The 6,083-nt window shown below is 49.9% G+C and overlaps 1 long non-coding RNA gene across 1 annotated transcript; it reads right to left on the bottom strand.

Annotated features, from left to right (window-relative positions):
* Positions 1–1,417: 1,417 nt before the first annotated feature.
* On the bottom strand, positions 1,418–4,858 carry LOC139084604 (uncharacterized). Its single transcript, XR_011542118.1, has 2 exons — positions 4,114–4,858; positions 1,418–2,977 (listed from the first exon to the last, which is right to left on the bottom strand). It is a non-coding gene; the product is annotated as an uncharacterized lncRNA (long non-coding RNA).
* Between the last annotated feature and the right edge of the window lie 1,225 nt (positions 4,859–6,083).

The raw sequence follows: 6,083 nt of genomic DNA, 5'->3' as shown, positions 1-6,083 counted from the left end.
GTAATTCCTTCTCTCAGGGGTCCTGGTGAGGATTAGATGGGGCAGTGCGTGGAAGTCTGGGGCCCGCGAGGGCTCTTTGGCTGTGTGACGTGGGCGGCTTCAAGCCCCAGGCTGGCTGTGTGGCCAGGGGATCATCTCTGCGGCTTCTCTTCCCCTCCCCACTGCCCCCAAACTCCTTCTCAGCATAGGCTCCTTCCCACTTTGCCTAGTGATCTAACGCTGTGACGGCAGTCCCCAGCCCCGTCCCACCTGGGGCCATGTCACGAGGGTGAATCCTGACACAGGGCTGCTCAGCTGGGGTCCTGGACCCACCCGCGTCCAGCGGAGGCAGAACCACAGGGCCCAGGTGTGTGGCTCTTTGTAAAGTTCCACGGGGGCTTCTGATGCTCATCACAGGTCTGGAAGCCGGTCGAGAGCTCCTGTTAGAGGCTGCATGTTTGTGTCCCCCCAGAACTCCTGGTCAAAATTGTAACCCCCAGGCTGATGGTCTTAGGAGGTGGGGCCTTTGAGAGGTGGTTAGGTCGGGAAGGTGGGGCCTAAATCGTGGGATTAGTGCCTGATAAGAACAGACACAGAGGGCCAGTGCCCCGCCCCCTCTCTCCTGTCTCTTGTGTCCCTCCGTGCAAACTAAGAGGAAAGCCCTCCCCAGGAACCAAACTGGGTGGCACCTTGACCTTGACCTTTAGCCTCCAGAACTGTGAGAAGGAAGTGTCTATGGTTCGTAAGCCACCCTGTCTGGTATTAGGTTATAGCCGCCTGAGCCGACTAGGAGGCTTCCGCGCCCAAGAGCTGTGGGCTCAGCAGTGCAGGTGCGCATGGCAGAGGGCCCCCAGGGGTGAACGCAGCAAGGCTGGAGCCGCCAGAGTCACCGACTCCCAGTGAACCCAGAGCAGCCGACGATGTGCCTCCTGAGCAGAGGCGGCAGCGACTTGCTTGCTGTAAATGTCACTGGCCGTGAAGAAAACAGCCGGCTGCTCCCAGGAAATCTGAGTGCAGAGGCAGGGTTTGCCTGCAGGGGTGTTCTCCCCATCACCTCGTTGGCCCCGCATCCTGTGTTTCCCCAGGAAGACGGCGTGCGACTCCCAGTTATCGTCCACACCGCTGCGGGTGGGGAGGCTCTGACCCTGCACAGGTCCGGGTGTCTGTGCTTCCTGGGAAGCTGCGCTCCTGGAACAGCCATTGCTCTGGATGCATTGAGCTTGTTAGAGCTACAAAAAGCCATTTCAGCCAGGGCCGTGGGCAGGGGTCAGGGAGATGCTCCCGGCACGTAGCTGTGGTTAAGAACCTCGGTTGGGGCATTTGGGCTGGCTAGACCCCCACCCTGGGTTTCTTTGCCTTTATTTTCCCCTAATACAGACCTGAGGGGAGCAGAATGCTGCACACTGTAGTTCTCAAGCAAGAGTCAGGACAAATGATCAGTTCTGATTTTTAAAATGTATTAACACGAAAAGTACACAATCAAAGCATTCACAGAGTCATTTTATGGAAAGGAATACACTTACTGGGAATTCCAACTGCCTTGGCAAATGCAAGGTGACTGGTCAGCACACTGCTGGATAACAATGAAATAAAAACACATTTAGAGAACTTTCTGGGGAAAAGCACCATAAGAAACACCCCAGTCTTCATTTTTATGTGGTTCCAAATCTACCAAATGGGTAGATTTTCACAGGAGGTTTGAACTTTTTCACTTTAATTATTTTCCCTCTTTAGTCCCAACTTTATTTTATAGCTGTGTGTCAGGACACACAACCTGACCTGGCATTTGAATTTAAGTCAGCTGGGTGCTTATGGAAGGCTCCTGAACTTGGAGCCAGAAGCTCTTCTGGTTAAGGTTTTGGTTCTCAGGTTAGCTAGTTGTGTAACTTTAGATGAGGCAATTACCTTCTGCCTCGTTTTTCTCACCTGCAAAATGTGGTATAAATGTTCTTCAGGGAACTGAATGAGATAAAGTAGGTGAAAGAGTCTGGGATCTTGGCAGGAGATTAATGCACAGATGCAAACGTTTCCCTCTAAAGTACATGCATTTTAATCCACATTAACATTTAAGTCAGCCCCCTTCTGGCCCACGCTGCCAAGGGGGGCTCCCCGGAGAGCAGGAACAGAGCAGAAAGTCTGGGGGCCTGGGGGTCTGCTGGATGTGGCCCTTTATGGGGCTGGCTAGAGCAGAGCTGGGAGAGGCTTTCGTTGATAGGCATAGAAAGCATCTCTACTTGTTAGTGTTTTAACCCTTTTTTCAGATTGGCACCTGAGCTAACAACTGTTGCCAATCTTCTTCTTTTTCTTCCCCTACTTTTCTCCCCAAATCCCCCCAGTACATAGTTGTATATTTTAGTTATGGGTCCTTCCAATTGTAGCATGTGGGACGCCACCTCAGCATGGCCTGATGAGCGGTGCCATGTCCACTCTCAGGATCTGAACCGGCAAAACCCTGGGCCACCAAAGTGGAGCGTGTGAACTTAACCACTCAGCCATGGGACCGGCCCTTTTTCTTTTTAACTCTTGAAAGGCAGTTTTTCTCTCATCTTTTCAGTCTACTACTGAAAGAACACTTTCTCTAGTGTCAAGAACAATGTCTAGCCCCTAGAAAACACACTGAAAAGTTTAGCTATTTAGGATTATGTTTATGATTATTATTACAACTTCTAAAAAAGCAATATGTACTATAACTACTTTTGAGAATTGGCCCAGACACAGTCCTAAAGGGAACAATGCTACTTTGGATGCAGTCTGGCACAAAGCGGGGTCTCGGTAACAAACTTGAGAGCTGGCAGATCTGACATGCCAACACGGCCATCACGGCAGCTCCCCCTGAACGAGACCGGTTGACACAGAAAACCATGGAGAGGGGTTTCTCCACGAGCAATCCCAGAGCCCAGCTTCCGAACCATCTGGAGCCTTCTTCAGAATGCAAACTCCTGGATCTGGAATCAGGGTCTCAGGCTGCCCTCCTGTGATTCCTTATGCTCCCTGTCAACTTAAAAAGCAAATTTACCAGTTATTTTATCTCAAAATGAATTTATTCGGGAACAGTCAAAAGAATCACAACTTGGGAAGCGCATGCTATGGCAAACCAAAGGCAAATCCGGCAAACAAAGAAGGGAGCTGCTTTTAAAGAGAAAAAGGGGGAGTAGAGAGGGGCTGTTCTAAAGAAAGTCCACTGGGGGAAGGTGACAGTTCAGGGCGGCAGCGGCTTCTCATTGGCCGAGCTGTTGCCGGGTGGGGAAAGAAATCTTCCTCCATCAGTAAAGTAGTTCTGCTTCCTGTGGAAGATGCAAGGTTGGTCTCTTCCTATGTGATATAAGTGATGATGTAAGATAGGTCGTGAGAGCTTCCCCTACAGCCCTTCTGACTCCAATTTAGTTAAGGTCTCTTTAATTAATTTCCACAACGCCAAAAGTTAGAGAACAGCTGCTCTCTAGGTCTGGCTAAGTCCTTCTTCATTCTATGTCTATAATTGTGAAGGCCGTTACAGGTGGCAGGAGGAGGGTCTTTGGCTGGGGTGTGACACCTACAGCTGGTCTTTCCCCCAGTGTGCTCCCATGAGTTGCAGGGAGTTTTTCTATGAAAGATCATCTGTAAATAAAGTAATGGCCTCTTGAGCAACCACTTTTGCATCACAGACATGGTGGTATGACTTCTGTTCTTACCACTTCTACTCCTTCTATTACTTAAGGTCAACTGTCAGGAGCCCCCATTTATCGAATCCTGACTGGTGGTCGGGTAGTGTGGCTGCTCTGAACCTTCAGCTGCCTGTCTAAGCAGAGACAGTGCCATGTTGTCCCAGTCAGTTGGGAAGCGCCCCGTCTGACAGCTCCTTGTCCTCCCACGCACGTCTAAAGAGAATTCCCTTAGCTCATGGTGAGGACAGGAAACAAGCAGTCACCCACCTAGTGTGTGCTTTTTAATGGGGAAATGTTACCCACAACTCCACTAAGATCATTCTAACTCATTAGTCTCTCTCACTTCACCTTTGTTGCCAAAGCTTAATGTACCATGAAAGAAACCTCTGGTCCAGGGCAGGCAGAATTCTGGGACATTTACCAGCCACCACATTTAGAAACACATCTCGTGAACTGCGTGCCCATTTTCAATAGCTATAGAGGGGCTTACCCGTGGATGCTTTCGCTCCCCTTCTTATTAGCGTGACCCACGTCTCATCCCTCACAGTGCTCAAGACTGTTGGTGTTTTCATCCCGTCTTTCAGTGGCGATGATGAGAAACTCAGAGCCACTCATGCCCTTTTGTCTGTTTCTGCTTCAGAGCAGGGCACACCTGTGGGTGTTCTAGGAATATTTGCCTATCAGGACAGGACCTGGCTGGGATCCAGCCCGTGATCTCACCTGCCTTAAGACCGCGTCTTCCAGGCTTAGTCTTCCTGCTCAACTTTCCGAGACCCTGGAGGAGCTCACCAGGCTCCATCCATCCACCGCGCTACAGCTCCTGCAGCTCATTGACCCGAGTCCCCAGCTCGCCTCTCTTCAGACTCGCTCAGCGTTTCAAAACTTCCTTCCTTGCTACCACTTCCCTGCTCTTTAATCGCTTTTCCTTTTATCCTCTCCAGGCTCCCGGCAGGCCTTTGAAGGTAGGCAGAGGAAACTGGAGAGTGCAATCTAATAAGGAGTTGCGTAATTCTGGGAAAGCTACAAAACTCTCCAAATTAGGGCTTTCAGTCAATGCTTCTACTCGCTGTATAAATTCTTGCTTAACTTCTTCTCCTGCCACATTTTAAATTTTGCTGTTTTCTCTGAAATATTTGGCTGAAACACCTGCAAGCTGAGCCTTCTCCAAATCCCACCTGGACTCCAGGCACTTCTTACCCAGGCTGCGCTCTCTCCCAGAGATCCAGGAGCGAGTCTCCCTTGGAGTTTGCAGGGGCCGGGATGCGCAGGCTGCCAGCCTACGGGAGAGCCTCTCTGTGTGGGTGGGAGGTGGTGTTTCCCCGGCGTAGAGGGTGACTCCCTCCAGCACAGACCGTCCTTCATGAAATCACAACGGCCTGCAGCAGCTGAGGGGGTGATGAGCCTCCAGGGTCCCTCCTGCCTCGTGGAGCATCTTGTTCTGAGTGTGTGAATGCAGGCTTTCAGCTCCAGGAAGGCAAACTACGAAGCTTTGAAAAGCAATTCTGATTTACTGTGTTTCTTTAACACTCGGTTTGCACAGCTCGTTGCACCTGGGACTGTGCCCCACGCCCACGTGGCTTTCTAAAGGGGCCAATTTCTACAGCAGCGATTGAGGAAAAAAAGAGGCAAAGAGCGGGAAGAAATGTACTTGAAGAGTAAAGTCAATGCGCTCCATGTTTTTTTTTCTTCTGGTAAAATACACATAACACAAAATTTACCATTTTTAAGTGCACAATTCAGTGGCATTATGCACATTCGCAATATTGTATGACCATCACCACTATCCATTTCCAGATCTTTTTCGTCATCCCAAACTGAATCTCTGGATGTATTAAACAATAACTCCCCATATGCCCTCCCCTACCCTCAGGCACCCGCCATTCTACTTTCTGTCTGTATGAATCCTATGACTCTAGGAACCTCGTGTAGATGGAATCCTACGGCATTTGTCCTTTTGTGTCTGACTTATTTCACTCAACATAATGTCCTCAAGGTTCAGCCATGTTGCGGCATGTGTCAGAACTTCCTTCCTCTTTGTGGCAGAATAGCTTTCCCTTATATGGATATACCACTACCCTATGGTTTTTTGAGTTTCAATCTGGTTCTAGCTCACTTCATGTCGTCTTGGGATCAAATACCCGAGTTGGAGTCCGAGTCCACCATGGGCTGACTGCATGCGAGCAGGGGCACGTCCCTGAACCACCCCATCAACCTAGGATAATTCCAGGTCAGCATCAGGCCACAGGGCCTTCTAGTAAGGGTGGACTCATTATAAATCTTCCCACAAGGTTTTCCCAGGGCTCCTTCAGAACCCCAAGCCCAAACATTCATCCTGGTTTTCCCCACTTTCCTCAGCCCTGAGGTGAAATGAGATGATGTATGGTAAAGCTCTTTATAAGCTCTGATTCCCTCTTTAGACAGATACACAACGCTTCTTCTTCCCTGGCATTCTGGGTGAGC

Source organism: Equus przewalskii, chromosome 7 (assembly GCF_037783145.1).
Source record: "Equus przewalskii isolate Varuska chromosome 7, EquPr2, whole genome shotgun sequence".
Taxonomy (NCBI): Eukaryota; Metazoa; Chordata; class Mammalia; order Perissodactyla; family Equidae; genus Equus; species Equus przewalskii.
The sequence above is the reverse complement of the archived record's forward strand: the minus strand, read 5'-3'. Positions and strand labels throughout refer to the sequence as shown.